This window comes from Schistocerca serialis, chromosome 6 (assembly GCF_023864345.2).
Source record: "Schistocerca serialis cubense isolate TAMUIC-IGC-003099 chromosome 6, iqSchSeri2.2, whole genome shotgun sequence".
NCBI classification, from domain to species: domain Eukaryota; kingdom Metazoa; phylum Arthropoda; class Insecta; order Orthoptera; family Acrididae; genus Schistocerca; species Schistocerca serialis.
Genome location: NC_064643.1, coordinates 355,258,574 through 355,276,481, shown reverse-complemented (window position 1 = coordinate 355,276,481; position 17,908 = coordinate 355,258,574).

Genomic DNA, 17,908 nt, shown 5'->3' with positions numbered 1-17,908 from the left:
TCATGGAGGACGTAACTTCGGCTTAATGTATACCGACGACTTTTACTGAAAATTTATGTCACACAGTATATAAGTTCACTACTACCCTCTTTTTGTATACCAATCTGTGTCGTCCTCTACACTTCCCTCTACTTCCATGGAAGTTATTCCTTGATGTCTTAACCGATGTCCTACCATACTGTCCCTTCTTCTTGTCAGTGTTTTACATATGTTTCTTTCCTCACCGATCCTGCGGAGAATCTGCTCATTCCTTACCTTACCACACCACCTAATTTTCAATAACTGGGTACTGCAGTTATTAACTGATCAGTTAACGTCCACATCTTTAGAAGCATATACTCAAGTTACGGGTCATCAGTTACTTAATGGTTACATTATCTCTCTCCTGAGGTCTTAGTTTCACATACCAAGATTTGGACATCCATGAACTGAAGTATTAGTCATCACCCGAGGTCCAAGTACCATGTAAACATTCACCTACCATTTCAATTCTAGACAGATGACTCCAGTTGTAGATCATAGTGTAATTGGAATTCACACCATCCGTCACTCGATGTCTAGGTTTTGTGCCCTCTGTCTCTCAAGTCTTAGTTACATGAGTATGCGTCATTAGGATTTACGAAACCTAAAACTTAGGATTGTTAATTAGACGTTTCACGGCAGTGTCTAAATTTGCACTCCCTGGGATAAAAGCTGTTTATGTGTTTTTTAGTAAAAGGCGCTATTAATCAATAAATTAACTGCATATGCTACCTTCACTGTCTCATATCTAAACTAACACCCGTAACATCTAGATAGAGATACTGAGTGGTATGATCACTTGTCTACATGTGCTAAACTGAGATTTTTCTGTAGAGCTTCTACTGTCAGCTGATGTTCCCCACAAGGGCCAAATAGTACTTTTATTCCTTCGGTGATCATTTTAACACAATTTCAAGGTTGGTCTGGTTGAATGGTTACTACAACAGTCGGTTTGTACGCTTGTTTCAAAGCTTCTCTTTCTTTATTTGCCTTTGTCGATCTATCTAAATGGTTCAAATGGCTCTGAGCACTATGGGACTTAACATCTAAGGCCATCAGTCGCCTAGAACTTGGATCTACTTAAACCTAACTAACCTAGGGACATCACACACATCTATGCCCGAGGCAGGATTCGAACCTGCGACCGTAGCGGTGGCGCGGTTCCAGACTGAAGCGCCTAGAACCGCTCGGCCACACAGGCCGGCTTTAGAGACCACTTTAATCCATTTGGTATACCAGAGCTCTGGCTTCAGATTGGTACCTAATCTGAAAGTTAACATCAGTTAAGTCCACATGTTAATATATCATAGCCTATCACGGTCTCGATACTTTCAGTACGTTACGACTTTCAGTCGTAATTACTGAAACGAATTTTACAGAATTTTATTAGAAAGTTTCTGCAACACTCAGAAACCAAATAGAGTCGAGTTGCAAGTTGTCGTCGCATCGGGCTTGCTGTTAGATGCAGTGCACCCAAATATTCATACCATCACGGCGAGCAGTAAATGGAGAAGGCACCTTCGAGAGCGCCTTGCGAGCGGAAGCCACCGGACGCTGCGGGCAGCAGATGACCGCTGACCTGAACGACCCGCCTCTCCTACACGGCAGCAGCGGGCCCGCAGCTCCCCTACGTGAGAAAGCAAAGCTCTCGAAGTGGAGCCCCCGGGGCGGCCTGCGGTGCGGAAGCACGTCCGGCGCCGCTGAAAACACGCGCCGCGTTTTTTCCCAGGCTGGCCCCACGCCGCGGCGCGCGCGCTGGGCGCCCTCGAGCCGCTGCAATCCTGTTGGGGCGGATTGCGGCCGCCCTCGAAAGAGCCATCGGTCGATCCCATCTATCGATTCCTCCACCCCTCCCTCCTCCGCTTCCTGGTGCGGCGGTGCAGCCGCGAGGCGTGTTCTTCGCCGCCTGGTCGACAGCGGCGGCGGGTGCAGCGATCGGTCACTCACTTCTGCAGGCCACGTAAAGTGCCAGCAAAATTGCTCGAAATGCACCACCATTGTAATTTTCTCTATGATCTTTATCAGATACCTACTTTACTTCACCGTCACTGATCTTTGTTCCTATATGATGTAATTCAGTTGTTTTTTTTCTGTATTTCCAGGCACACCTTCTCTTGTCGTGATATTTAAGAAGGAGGACGTCAAACGGGCCGACTTAGAACAGGAGAGGCACCACTGAACATTTTAATTTCCACTGTCTATACTTTTACAAATAAATTCATAAAACTTTGCCAGCATGACCAGGAAGGATTCAGAATTCACACTCTTAGCAGTGGAAGTTCGAAAACATAACAAATAATTTTTTTTTACATGTGAAATTTCTTCTTTTTTTCACTTACTAATGGCAGCATTTGTTGCTGTAGGTACACTTTCCTTCATAAGTAAGAGAGATTCTTCGATGAATTTTGCACAGCATACAAACCATACTTAAAGGTGTATAAAACTTTAGAATTTTCCTAATCTATTAAAAACTTTGGTAAAAATTGAGGTAATTAACTATAAAATTTGTGTTTTTTCTAAACATGAAGTTTAAAATACAACAGTTCATTCGTTTTTGCATAAATGAAATAAATTCTAGACTTTCATACATCTGTGAGTATGGTATGTATGCTGTGCAAAATTCATCGAAGAATCTCTCTAACTTGTGAAGAAAAGTGTACCTATAGCAACAAATGCAGTCATTAGTAAGTGAAAAAAATGATGAAATGTCGCACGTAAAAAAATTTATTTTGTTATGTTTTCGAAATTCCCCTGCAATGGGTGTGAATCCTGAATCCTTCCTGGTGATGCTGACAAAGTTTGATGAATTTATTTGTAAGAGTATAGACACTGAAAATTAACATGTCCTGTGATGCCTCTCCTGCTCCAAGTCGGCCCGTTTGACGTCCTACCCCCCCCCCCCCCCCTTAAACGACATTTTCTCTGTTAACCAATGAAATATACAGAGCGTCCATAAATTATCGCAGGCCGGTGTGGCCGAGCGGTTCTAGGCACTTGAGTCTGGAACCGCGTGGCCGCTACGGTCGCAGGTTCGAATCCCGCCTTGGGCATGGATGTGTGTGATGTCCTTAGGTTAGTTAGGTTTAAGTACTAAGTTCTAGGGGACTGATGACCTCACATGTTAAGTCCCATAGTGCTCAGAGACGTTTGAACCATAAATTATCTTTGCCACTCATCACTTTAATGATTTTAAAACTATACTAGATATCGTCAATGGTTTTCAATAAGTGATACGATAACTCATAAAGTTTTGTATCCTCATTTACACACATCAATGAATGCACCCTTCGCCTCCACGTGCGATTGAAGATCTCCGAGGTGACATGTTTAAATGCACTCCATTTAAATGCACTCCTTATGCGTGCCTTCAAGTTTCATAGCTCTCTAATCTTGGTTCGGTACGTCAGATCCTCTACAAAACCCCACTTGAAAAAATCCAGTGGTGTGCGGTCAGGGTATATTCGCCACCGTCGAACTGGACCATCTCGTCCAATTCACTTGCCAGGAAACTTCTCATCTAGAGATTGACAGACATGTAAGGACCAGCGGGGTGCTACTCCAACTTTTTGGAATGTGACATCAGGTTGCAGGTGTTCCAATTGTGGCACATCAGACTCTTGTAATATGCCCAGATAAATACCATAGTTGACGGCAGACTCGATTAAGAAGAATCTGTCTATGATGTAATTGTGCATCAGTCCGAACCAACCAACAATTATCGGGCTGTTGCTTTCCATCTCACCAGTAAGTTGAGGATAATGTGAACCCCACGTACTAACGTTATGACGAATCAGTTTTCCGGATACCTCATCGAAGAAACAAATCTTTCCCAAAATGACATCGTTTTCGTCATTCTTGCTTAGCATATCGACTACAAACAATTTGCGCTGCGTTGGTCCGTAGGCTTAAATGCCCGAAGCAGCTGTACATTGCAGAGATATGGCCATAACCCCTTGTGCAATACATCGTGCACTGTCGACCGTCTCATTTCCAACACTCTGGCTGCCGTACGCACCGATTTTGTAGGACTTACTAGAAACGCCTACTTACCTTGTCCACGCTGGTATCTCAAACACATGTCCGACGTGTCTCCATCTATGGAGAACACTACCTCACTCCATAAATGACGAATGTCAAACCCGAGTAGTTTGTTCTTGACCGTGATGCTGCCTTGAACGAACTCCACCGCCCACGTGACTGTGGTCGTCTTCCCTACCGTGTTCGAAAGTTTCGTTGCACTTGGGTGTCAGACATCGTCTGTTATGACCCAAGCCGCACATTTAGCTTTCCCCTGTGTCCGGGTTATATCAAGCGTCAGTTGCAAGGCGAAAGATACTTTTAAGTTATCACATGTCGGGAAGCATCTGTTAATGTGTAGTATACTTTTAAAGCTATTCAAGTCTTAAGTTGTAAAGATAATTTGTGAAAACCGTGTGTTTTAGATATTTTTTGTTCCTCTCACTCCTGTTGCCGAGCTCAATTGCGCCCATTATGGTTGCCATCTACACCTTACAATCCCATATGACGACGGTATTTTCATTTGTCTTCAAATCCTTCCTTTGCTCTACTTTGTACTCAATACGAATCTGTTTGGTGATAATATTACGAAAAATTAAGGCACCTTCATAGGCTATGTCGACCTAGAAAAAGTACTCGACAATTAAGACCAAGGTGTTGAAATTCTAAGGAAAACAGGTAGGTAGAGGAAACCAAGGCAAGCTGACAAGCGGCGTAAGATAACTAATCATTTAAGCTGAGTTATTACTTCAAGGTAGAACGTCATTTGGATACTACCAACCATTCACCTGGAGAAGCACTAAAATCTCACACAATAAAACTGTTGCCGTAAGTGCAGGGTGCATTAGATAACTATCGTATACTTTACTGCACATGTTATAATTTTCGAGACATTGACGGTGGAATAACTACGAGAGGTGTTCAATAAGTAAAGCAAAACATTTTATTCTTGGCTAATAAATAAGTTGAAAAATCCGGAATTTCTTGTGAAACATCGTGGAATATTTCCACCTTAGCCCCTACAGTTTTATAAAGTTCCCATACGTGGCAGAGCTATACGTAGCCTTCAACCTGGCATTTGTAACGGAGGTGTTTTCCAGGCAGACAACTGTAATTGGATATCTCTTCCCAGAATAGTAGAGCATCGCACTCAGACGTGCTTGCGGAACGTCTAAGGTGATCTGGCAGTGAGCAAAACCATGGTGAGTCATTGGGTGAGGAATCTGTCACCATCGCAACAAAGTCGTGCAAACCAGTACGATCTTCCGCGTGCCGGCGACCGCACACAGCTGTGACTGCTGGAACGTGCGGACACCCTCACTCGACGTGATCGACAGATCACAATCAAACCCATTGCTGCACAACTATACGTGTCTATTGGTAGTGCTGACACACTCGTCCACCAATTGAGGTACTCAAAGGAGTCTGGCGTCTGGGTTCCTCGCCGCCTAACAGAAGACCATAAAGAGCAACGGTGCAGAATTGCTTCCTCGTTACGGGACTAATCGTGCCAATTTTTGTCGAACATCGTCGTAGGCGATGAAAGATAGATTCATTACTACGAACCGGAAACAAAACGGCAGTCCTTTGGGTGTGACCACAGCACCTCCCTTCCGGAGGAATAGTTTGCCAGTAAATTCATGGCGACAGCCTTCCAGGATTCTGTTTGATTTCCTCCACCATTGTGCAAAGATCAACTCGGGAGTATACTGTGTGAGCCTCAGGAAATTAGAAAAATAACTTCAGCGTGTTCATCGCCACAAGAATGCAAACTAAAAACAAATTCAGTGTGTTCCTCAAGAATGCAAACGAGCTTCTCCTTCTCCATGATAACACAAGGGCCCATACAAGTCAACCGAGAGGAGCTCAAGAAAGTTCATTGGAGTGTTCTCCCTCATCCATCGTACAGCCCAGGTTTCCCAACTTCCGACTTCCATCGGTTTGGCCCAATAAGGTATGCATTCACCGGGAAGCAGCGTGTAGATGATGGGCAGGTTATTGATGCAGCAAGACGTTGCCTTCGACGTCTACCAATAGAGTAATATCGTGCGGACACAAAGGCCCAAATAGTAAGGAGGCGTGAGGCCGCCTCATTGAACGGAAGTTATGTTGGAAAATAGTGTTTTTTAGCCATAAGAGTCGGGAATAATATGGTTTATTGGAGTCCTGAATAAAACCAACCTGCTTTCAGAAAGAAGCACATAGTAAGACACTGGGAGTCTGGGTTCAATACAAAATGTAATAACATGAGAAGTAAATGACGGATGTATTGACGGTGTGTTTCTAGGATTATGGTAATTCAAAATGTAATTTTACACACACATTAGTGTGCGCGACAGACGTCTGCTCTGTATTCCACTTACATCCAACTCTTCTGCAGCACTGCAGACGTAACATTTGCGGAAGCTGGCCGGACACGGTAGCCGAGCGGTTCTAGGCGCTTCAGTCCGGAACCGCGCTACTGCTACGGTCGCAGGTTCGAATCCTGCCTCGGGCATGGATGCGTGTGATGTTCTGACGTTAGTTAGGTTTAAGTAGCTCTAAGTTCTAGGGGACTGATGACCTCAGATGTTAAGTCCCATAGAGCTCGGAGCCATTTTTTTGCGTCAATTGCACGAAGGCCATGGCCCAGATCTGGTAAATCACGAACAGGTGCCTGATACACTTGTATCTTGATAAAGCTCCACAGAAAAATAGTTGGGTAATGTCTGGGCTTCTAGAAGGCAAGCAATCAGTGAAGTGCTTCTTCCAATCCAGAGATCTGGGAACCCAAGATCCAAGAAATCCCTCGCAATATTTACAGATTGGCATTGTGCACCATCTGGTTGAAAGACCACGTTACGAGGACGTTGTGGCACAGTATACAGTTCCAACATGTCTGTGTAGGTTGTTGCATTAACTGTAGGCTCCACGAAGAATAATGGGCCTATAACCCAGTCCTCCAACAGTCCACATCCCACATTCACTTTCGAAGAGTCACATTGGCACTCTATTTGGGAAGCTGCAATTGTACGTGTTTACGGCGCCGGAAGTGTGGAATGTAGCCTAGTCCAAGAAAAAGACGGAATATAGGAATACCTCGTTCTCATTCATTTCTGCCAGAATAGTCTCTGCGAATTCTCTCTGTTACGGCCTGTCCTCAGGCTTGAGTTTATGACGAAGCTGTAATTTGTAAACTCATAGGCGAAAGCTTTTACGGACGACATCAAGTACCGATAAAAGAGCTAACTGTAACTGCTTGTTCGCTTACTGGACTGACTTACGGGGTCTCCGCTGGAAGGATGTACGAATTAATTCAACAGAAGCCTCAGGAACTGCTTGCTTTCCGTGGTGGCCAGGCATCGAAAGCAAACTCCAGTTTCCCTAGGCTGCTTGTCCCACTTCTCGACCGTTATGAAAGAACGTCGCGAGTCGGTAGTAGTCCATACTCACTCCGAAAACGACGTTGTACCACTGTATCACACCTTAGCGCAACGAGATGAAGCACATGGAACACTTACTGTTGTGAAGTCCACATGGCCGATGTTTCGCATTAACATGAACAAAGCAGTTATGGGAATGCAAAAGCTAGAAATGTAAGGTCTGCCTTTTCCGCTTCAGGAATGCCAGCTTGGACGACATAAAAAAGTCTTACAAAAGGGGAGATGTTTATTTGAGAAACAATCATCACATTTTAACATAATTTACTGAAACATATCATCATATTAAAACTTCACAAACTAATTTTACACTATGCTTTGTTGCTTCCTATTATTTAATCATATAACTCACTTATACTACTCGTGTTAAATTTTTTCTGAGGTATACTGCGGTGATAAATAAAAAGAAAATCTTAGGTGCTTAGGAAAGAGTTCACACAAATATACACAATTTCTCACGTACAAGAACAGAGATAAAAGAATTTTGCTTATCACGATAAGACAAAAGCTCAAAGTTTCATCCCTGTCGCTATGATTCAATTATTGTGAATACAAATACTATGGAACACTTAACGACAAAGAAATTTTTCCGCTTCGTCTTAAACACGAAAGTAACTTACCTTAGCGTGAGCAACCGCATATGCCGTGAATATTCAACAAGAAAGCAAAATGCCTAAGATTCGTGAATATTTCAGGAATAAAAGATATGAAATCTGTAGAGACAGAAAGAGCAGTAATCATGTAGAATTTATAATAAAACTTATACAACATGGTACTGAACTGCACACAAGGAAGTTACCACCACTTGGATTGAAGGAAGCAATCCAGTTTGAAAACTGAAACGAAATGTAAACCAGAAGAAATAAAATACAGACACAGAGAAAAGGTCACACCTACGTTCCTATTAGAACAGAAGACAGAGAATTGAATTTTAAACCTGTGCTGGAGTAAAGAACCACACTGATCGGCCGGAACACTACGATTACCTACCTAATAGCAGATATGTTCACATTGGGTACGGATAAAAGCGGCCACGTGTCGTGGCATGGAGGCAATGAGACTTTAGTAGTTCACTGTGGGAAGCTGGCATCACATCTGCAGACACAAGGCACCTAGCTCCCGTAAATTCCGTGGATGGGGGGGGGGGGGGGTAAGGGCGGGGGGGGGGGGGGGGGGCGAGGAGCTCTGACGCCACGTTCAGTCCGATCCCAAATGTGTTCTACTGGGTTCAGATGTGGCGAGTTGTGGGGCCAGAACATCAAATGGAACTTGACGCTGTGTTCCTCGAACCGTTCCATCATGCACCTTGCCTTGTGACCGGGGCATTATCTTATTGAGAAATGCCATTGCCGACGGTAAACAGCATCTCTATGAAGCGGTGTATGTGGTCTGCAACCAGTGTACGATGTCCTTGACCGTGATGCTGCCTTGAATGAACTCCACTGCCCACGTGTATGTTTACCACAGCTTTATGCAGCCGTCGCCCACTTGTCTCCGTCCCACAGTACAGGTGTCAAGGTGCTGTTCCCTTGGAAGACTACGGATTCGTGCCCTACCATAGGTATGATGAAGCTATAGGGATTCATCAGACCGTGAAACGCTCTGCCACTGTGCCAACGTCTAGTGCCGATGGTGACGTGCCCATCTCAGTCGTACTTGCTAATGTCGTGGTGTTAACGTTGGCACATTCATGAGTCGTCAGTTAGCAGAGGCCCATCGTTAGGAGTGTTCAGTTCACTGTGTCTTCAGACACACTTGTACTCTGCCCAGCATGAAAGTCTGATGTTAGTTCCGCCACATTTCGCCGCCTGTCCTGTTTCACCAGTCTGCCCAGCCTACAGCATCCGACATATATAATGAGGGACGGCTGCCTAATCATACAACGTGTGGATGTAGTTTCACCTTGCTTTTGCCATGTGTTGAAGACACTCACCACAGCATTCCACGAGCACCCAACAAGTTGTGCTGTTTCTGAAATGCTCATGCCAAGCCTCCAGGCCATCTCAAACGGCCCTTTGTCAAGCTCACATGGATTGCACGCCTTTCCCATTCTAAATAGAGATGGGCAAAGCTGTTCTTTTCGGAGATCGGATCAGAACTGGTCAGTCACTGAAATGAACTATCTCTATTTCATGACTCAGCATTCACCATTCACTCATAAAAATAAGTAAAAGAAGGTACAGTGCCTTTGTAATTCAGGTCAATAGACCTGTATTTTTATGTGATTTGGTCCTATTCTGAAATAACACATAAAGAGGAGTAATAATTTTGTGTTATGTCTCTAGTAATTTTCAGATATAAGAGTTTTTAATTTTGTCTGCTGTGAAAATTATAAATATTACGACAAAATCCTAAATATTTTTTTATGAAGTAGAAAAATTTTAAGAATGAAGACAGAGTCTTGTTGTATTTAATACTTTTATTGAAAAAATATAAAAATTATAACAGCTGTGACTGAAGTATATTTGGAGACGTCACTTGCAGTCAGTATTACCATATATGTTCCCATAAGGAAAAATTAATCAATATTCTCATTTAGAAATAAAATTTGACCCATTTTAGTCAATGTGAGTCTCTTTCTCTTCTTAGTGGTGCTTGTTTCGATACATAATAGTTTTAATAGAGCACTAGCCATAGCAATTTTCTTTTTCCCACCAGTTTAAGCGATTGCTGCTTCTAGAAAAATTTCCCTCCACTAAATATTTGTCTAGTTTGACAATTGCTGCACTTTCTGGATCGCGACGGGCTTGAAGCTAGCTAATAATTTCATTGAACTCCGCCCAGATTGAAGAAGTCTCGTGTGTCACAGTGGTAACTGGTTGAGAAATGAGCTCTGTTTTTCTTGTTGAACAACCAGCGCATTCATTCCTGCAACATCCTTCATGTAGAAGTCCTGAAACGTTCTGTCGTCTGAAAATCCTTGCCTGTGAATCAGGGATCCCGTAAGGATATCGATATACATGACTTACTTCTAACGAACGTGGACACCTGGCTCAAGCCAATCATGCTCTCCAGTTCCCTAAATATAGACTCCACTGTCATAAGACAGCAAAGAAGTAACACATGAGCAGGTGGAGCAGTGGCTTACAAACGCTTTAACTTACTGCCGACCGTGCTCCACAGATACATTACTACTGAAGACAAACAAGTCAAAAATATATTCCTAAATATCAAATCTCTATACGAAATTTGCGTAATGGGCGTCCTCTGCAGAACTCCGAAAGTAGGTGGGATAGAATGTTTCAAAACCAACCTTTTAAAATTCGTTTCCACTTAGGAGCGTAGAAATAATGCTAGAAATAGTAACATAAATATTCTGCCCCTTCACTGTGAAATTGAAGTGTATAGTTTCATCTTCAGATGTAACACCATTTCAGCTTGCACCCACCCATAAGGCAGTCTATATTCCAGCCCCCATACATATTTGCCACGAAATTCACAAGCAAAGAAATTCTCACTTGGACTATCAGCTTACAACGTAACATTCAAGACTTACTCTCTAAGATATGCAAGGAGTAGACTGTGTCAACATACAGAGACTTTAAGTGTATCAGTGTGCCTGAAGTTGCAGTCCTGGCAAAATGGATAACGTGGGAGACGACTTCATACCACTTCTCAAAGTGAAAGACCAACTCCATGGATTTACTACCAAAGTAACTCTATTACAGAATAATTATGCTCGAACAAAGACCAGGGACCTGAAGGGAAATCCTGCACTTTGGCTAATTGAAGACCTTATTGTTGACTCACTACTACTCACAATAACTACTCCTCACTAGACCTTGAAACTGTTGCCTGGACAACACAGCAGAAACATTTGTTCCCATCAGAATACATACACTACAGATCCATCTGCTAAGAAAAGTAGCTGAGTACATTCTGTCTGACGGGAGAGTAAATGTAGACACCACAAAAGAACTCAGATTGGAAAAACTAAACCAGCAGATTAAAGAATTCAGAAACAACTGGAACGATTATGTCGCAAGAATGAAAGACGCCTGGTGACAATTATGACCCTGTGGGCAGAAGAAATTCAGGAAGACTGAGGAAAATCAACAACAGTTTCAACCGAGAGGGCGTAACAGACAAGTGCCTAATATATGCTGAGGGAAGAGGAGAAATCATATTACAAATGATTTTTTAACTAACTGTCATTTTAATAAGTCTTGTAATTACAGATAGAACTCTTGTCTTATGTAAGAAGACTTTTGAAGGCATTAAACTGTTCGGTTTAAATGAATAAATAAAATATTAAACGCAATGTACAGGTTGTCCCAGGATGAATGTTCAATATTGAGGGATATTACAGGAACGATCTTTTGAAGCAAAACACTTCATGTCGACATATGCACTATTCTGAATAGTTTCGAAGACAGAACATATTTAATGAACGTTATTAATTATTTTATTTATTGTTCAGTACATTGTCATTGTTTACAACGTAACATAGTAGTTTAGACGAAGTCGAGATGAATAATTTGATGTAGGACACGTGGTCTATCAAGTCGGGAAACTATCACAAATTGGCTTTTCTACACCTCAATACATGCACGTCGTGCAAGATTTTCCGTGTTCTCTCGCTACCTTCACGCAACCTGAGAAAAAATGAATAGTGAATAGTACCTCTTTAAAGGAAATTAAGTGTAGTTTAATTTTATACTGCAGTAAGTTTTCGCTAGAGCCACAGATTTCATGTTGTTAAAAAAAATCTCCTGAGACCACTCCTATGCTTGGACTAGCATTTATGTTAAAATAATTATGTGTTATACCCAGTGTCATATTTAGTATCCTATATACCCAATGTAATTAAAACCTTCGTAAAGGCTACCAACGCACCAACAGCAGCAACTATAAATGCAACAGACATAAAGGAAGACATAATAATACACCTAACAAGACCACTCACACAACAAGAAAACAATAGAGCAACAACACAAGAAGACAACTAGAACAAATCAAATAAGGATGCAAAGAATAAAGAGCTGGACTCAGATGGAGAGGTGCCCAGTCAAGAAAGCGGGTTCCAAATTGTGTCACTGTGCCAAGAGTGCAGAAACTGAGTGACACCTCAAGTCGTCGTGTGGTCCACTCCATTTATCTCGTCCACTAGAGGTAACTGCCTTAACAGGGAGTAGTAAGCCAGCTTGCAATCCAATCCGTAAGAGTGGTTGGGATTAGTGAGCTATAGAGTTATCTAGCAGCCTGAATCCTCAGAGTAGTGGGGATCAGTGAGCTAGTGAGACAGCTTAGGATCCGATACAGCCTAGGATCCGATCGGTGAGAATGGTGGGGACCCTAAGCTGATGGAAGGGGAGTGATTCCTGGATCGCTTTGCGATACGCTCCGATCGCAAGGTGGCTGAAGACTGCAGATTTAATGATCGCTGGCAACACATTCCGAGTGCGGTGCTAAGTCAAAGGTTAAAAAATAACAGCTCACTCAAAAGTATGTAAACGTTTATTGAGAGTCTAGAATCTGAGATATTATTTTGAAGTCAAGAGCAGGAACGTGATACTGGAAGTGTTTTCGGCGTTAATGTGTTATACTGAAGCACTTTGGAGCGGTCAGTGCCGCGGATTCTGATGCAAAGGGGCTCAGGTTGGATTCCCAGTAAAGTCGGAGACTTTTTTCCCCTCGGAGAATGGGTAAAGTGTTGTGTTTACTTTCATATAGTCTTAATTTGTAATACTACTGAGATCTCTGCATGTGTACTGCCCACCAGTCAATAAATCGGAAAAAACGGAGCTTTCTTTATTTTCTATTTTCATGGAAGAGAAAAGTTTTATCTTCTAGTAGGGTATGCAAATCCACAAGTGCGTGTGGTGTACACATTTTCTTAAGGATGTGGGGTCGGGCGCCGTTGCAGCAGCTTAGAGTAGAATTTTCATCCCACTCATTACAGCCACCAGAGACGCATTTTGAAAACAGATGAGCTACGAGTCCTTTTCTCCAAATCATCAGTCATCCACTATTTAGGAAGATCTGGCTCTTTGAATCTATTCAGGAGCGGACTGCCCATCTTTAATTCTAAACAGGGACAGTGTGGTCACTAATACTGCTCATACATGCACCATGCGTGTGCCTGACTAACAGTCATTCCTCACCAGGTGATGCTACTACAGCCTGGACGAGTTTATATTAGTAGTAGGTCGGTGATCACAATTTTATGACTGAGCAGTGCACATGCACCGCATGTTCTGGTTACACAAAGCAACGCCCGGAAAAACTTACTAAATGTAAAATATATAATCCTGACTAAACTCTGAAAAATATGTAATTGCGGTACCGAACTCGAAACTGGACTAGAAAGTCAAACACGTTCATCAGAATAGCTAAACGCTGTTAGACATAAACACATTCATCAGCGCCAAGTCACTCTTAAAACTGCATCTTCACACACCAAAGGTGCAGTCCCGAGTGATGAGAACACGCTCTCCCTGTAACGAACTTCCCCCAGGTAACTGGAAGAGACTAGAGGGGTCCTTTTCATCACAAACTTAACTACTGATGAGTGACTACCGATGGGGTGCAAATCTCTTATCCATCACGGAGACAGCTACTGTGGCTACACTACCATAGCAAACAGCCAAATGCTGTACTGCTACCATATAAGAGCCAAATTGAACATACACACCCATTCGTACAGAGGATAAAGAGAGAAAGGTAGTGTAGAAACACAAAACGTAGGTAGTATATGGAGGACTGGATGCTTACTGGAAATATCGATGCTTTAATGTATATCTGTACCACTGAATATGGACAAACTCAAGACTAAATCACAACTTATTGAGATTAAAACACGAAATTCAAGTTAAATAATATGAAACGAAACTAACAGAGAAGTTTAAGCATTACGACTGATCTTTAAGAGAACTTTCAACATTACGACTGAACTTTATGAGAACTTTTTGTTCTGTGGATTTCACTTATAGCATTTTTCTTGTAATACCTTCCTGAGTGTTCATGATTAACGTACCCTTTAGGCGTTATACAAATACATTGTCTACTTGTTACCTTACCATAGCCTATTAATTTTACATCTATAGTACGCTTTGATCCCACTGTTTATATTTTTGCCTTTGTGGTACTGCATTTACACGCTATAACTGTCACAATGTGGAGACAGTTACTTCATTTAATGTTTTAGTGTCATGCCTTACTCATATTTATATATTTATTTTCTACTGCCAACTTACAGATCTTTCTTCACGATTTGCTTAGCTTCTCACGGTGATATGGGCTAGCATGCCGTCTGTGTGTCTGTGCGTGTGTTGGGTCAATTTTTAGGTTTTAGTAGTCTCTTCTGGCTTCCAACATTTTTTTCATTGTTCGGACGAGGCTCATTCAATAATTAGAGAGCAAGTCGGTCTGGAGATAAATGCGTTTATTTTTTACAAAATAATACTTTTCTACATTTCAACATAATCCCCTTGAACATTTATGCACTTGTTCCAACGGGCTACAAGCTTTTTTATTTCGGCTGCGACGAACTCTTTTATGTTGATGTTTGAGACTATTTACCACAAACTTTTTCCCATCCTTGTTTCCTGGAACTTCTTCCCACGGAACGCCTCATTCAGTGCACCAAACAAATGGAAATCACTAGGTACTAAATCAGGACTGTAAGGGCAGTACTTCCCTGTACTTTCGCAGGTTAGTTGAGCAATTTGAGGTCGTGAGTTGTCTTGCTGGAGAAGCACTCCTCTCCTCAGAGATTCACGGCGTCTGTGTCTCATGGCCGGCTTTACCTTCTTTAAAAGCGAATCAGAGTAGTATTTTCTGTTCATTGTACGCGGTTCTTTGAGATAATCGCAATAACTGGATCTCCAGCATCCCAAAACACCGTCATATGACTTTTCCTGTTGATGCTTGAGTTTTGAATTTTTTCTTGACAGATGAGTTGGTGTGCTTGCATTGCATGCTTTGTCTTTTTGATTCTGGCCTATGGTAGTGAACCCAAGTTTCATCACAAGTTAAAATTTTGTTGAGAAAGTGCTCACCTTCTCATTATAACTTTCCTTGAGTTCTGTGCACACTCTCCACCTTGTTTCCTTGTGAAGCTGCGTCAACTCCTTTGGTACACACCTCGCATGTGTTTTGCGGTACTTCAGCTCGTTACAGATAATGTTGTGAACTGTACCAGCACTAACTTTAACCTTATCAACTATCAACTCCACATTCACAAAACTGTCGGCACGAATAATGTCATCAATCCGACTTTCAAGTGACGGAGTTGAAACTGCAACTGGTCGTCCAGAACGGTGTTCGTCAGTCAGTGAGTGCTCTACCAAGTTGTAAAAATTTTCACGATTCATACAACGTTCACCATAACCTTTAGACATTCTACAGTATATGTACACTGGTTTCTCGCCTTCAGAAAGTAAAGAACGTTGTTCAACTAATGTGGACGTTTTAACCGCACTCGTCATCTTGAAATGTATTTTTGAGTTTATAAACTTGCCCTACCATCAGTTTTTTTCCACAGACCAAATTGTCTCTTTAATTACTGAATGACCATCGTATATTTTCGTCTTTAATGTTTATGTAGCCTTGTGAGCAGTTGACAGAAGTTTCTTTACATCCTGCCTTTTTATTTGTTTTTATTGTATGTGTTCCTTGGATATTTAATATTAAAGTACTCCGTCAAGGTTTTCATTTGCACACTTTGTGTTTCGTGCTTGTCGCATTTCCCATACGTGTGCAGCGCCTCTCCTATTTTATGGATATTGGCTATGAAGACGTGTTATTGATATTATTCAGTCTCTCTCAATTACTTGTTCGAGAACTCATGTTTTATTGAGGATCAAATCGCATTCTTTTAACATACCAAATTCTCTCATAAACTATTTCATTCTATACTTTTACAGTTTAGAACGATTGACAGGGTTTCTTACTACCATAATTGTCACATTACATTGCATAATGATAGCTACTATATGGGTTTATTTTAGAGCTCACTTCCCTCCATGGTCCTACACTAGCGCACGCAGGTTGACAGTTTACTTGTTTGATGATTTCTGGTTTTATATTTTCTTTTCGGTCATATCTTTGGTTACATTGTTTAAAATTTAGTTTTTAGTGGGTTTGACGCATGAATGACAGTACATGTTAATAACAGCTACTTATTACAAAAAATGAATAAAATAAAAACAACTTCCTTTTTCCATCTTAAGCTCTTACTTTTACCTAAACAAATGGATCTCGTTTCTGGTTTTCTATTTTGCGCAGTGGTTCTTGGATACCTTGGTAGCTTAATTAAACTATTACAGTCGGTTCCCCTTCTTTCTTTATCATATTATTCCACTCATTATTTCATTTTCTTAGTTTTCGACAAAACTTTCGGACAGATTTTCTGTCTTCATGATGTTTCATTACAGTCTGACCACTGTTCGTATGTGATACCACTGTTTTTACGACGTGTCACAGCGTAATTTTCAATAAAGGCTTTTCCAGTTACTACAGTATAGTAACTTTACTATATTTCGAAATATTGTATTATTACTGCGTTATGTTTCGGCGGTTTTTATTAATACTGTGAGCTGGTACACGAGAATTCAGTTGCCAATGTTTGAGTGTCATGTGTTTTACTTTCCATTTCTGATATGTTTTATCTCTCTTTTTATACTTATCACTAACGCAAATGTATCGTAAACTTATTTTAAATAATGACACTCGATGTTGAATAACAGTTAGATTTGTACTGTAAGCTAAATTTTTCTAAATTTGTTTAGGTACTTTAGCTAGATCAACTTGTTAAATAACGTCGCGGCTGTTGGTATTTATTTTCTTGAAGTCTTCGACCAATTGCAGCTGATTTAAAAAGATAACAGTGACTTAGGACGCGAAGGCTCAAACAGGCTCACGCTTAAAAAAATTACATAAAATAAAAAATAAAATAAGTAAAGAAATAAAACATAAAAAAGTAAAGACTGGGAACCTGAAATCGCCCATGCACTGTACACATGAGGCGGACACTTGTTGAGCACACACACTTCAAAAGACAACTGCTCCCGTTGTATTTCGGCAAGGGAACTCAATAACACTGCCACCGGTACACCTCCCTTGAATGTGTGTTTGTGTGACCATTTAGCACAAGCACAAGCGCACCACAGCACTGAGTAGATGCTCACCTAACCAATCCATATGCATCTCCTGCTTCACTTTGTTCTTGTATCCAAAGGCAAGGCAGCACATCACAACCCCGGCCATGTTGGAAATGAGCTTAGCTATCCAAGACACACTCACAAGACAGTGCAATGCGAGAACAGTCTATCCAGGTGCTCAAAGCCAGACGTAACGAGTAAATACATCCACCACTACGAATATCCGCCCCCGGTAGCTGATTGGTGCCGGCACGGTAGCTCAGCGCGTTCGGTCAGTGGGTCGATTTTCCTCTGTAAATAAAAAACTGTGTGAAGGAATCAGCGATCAACTTGAACAGATGTCATGTG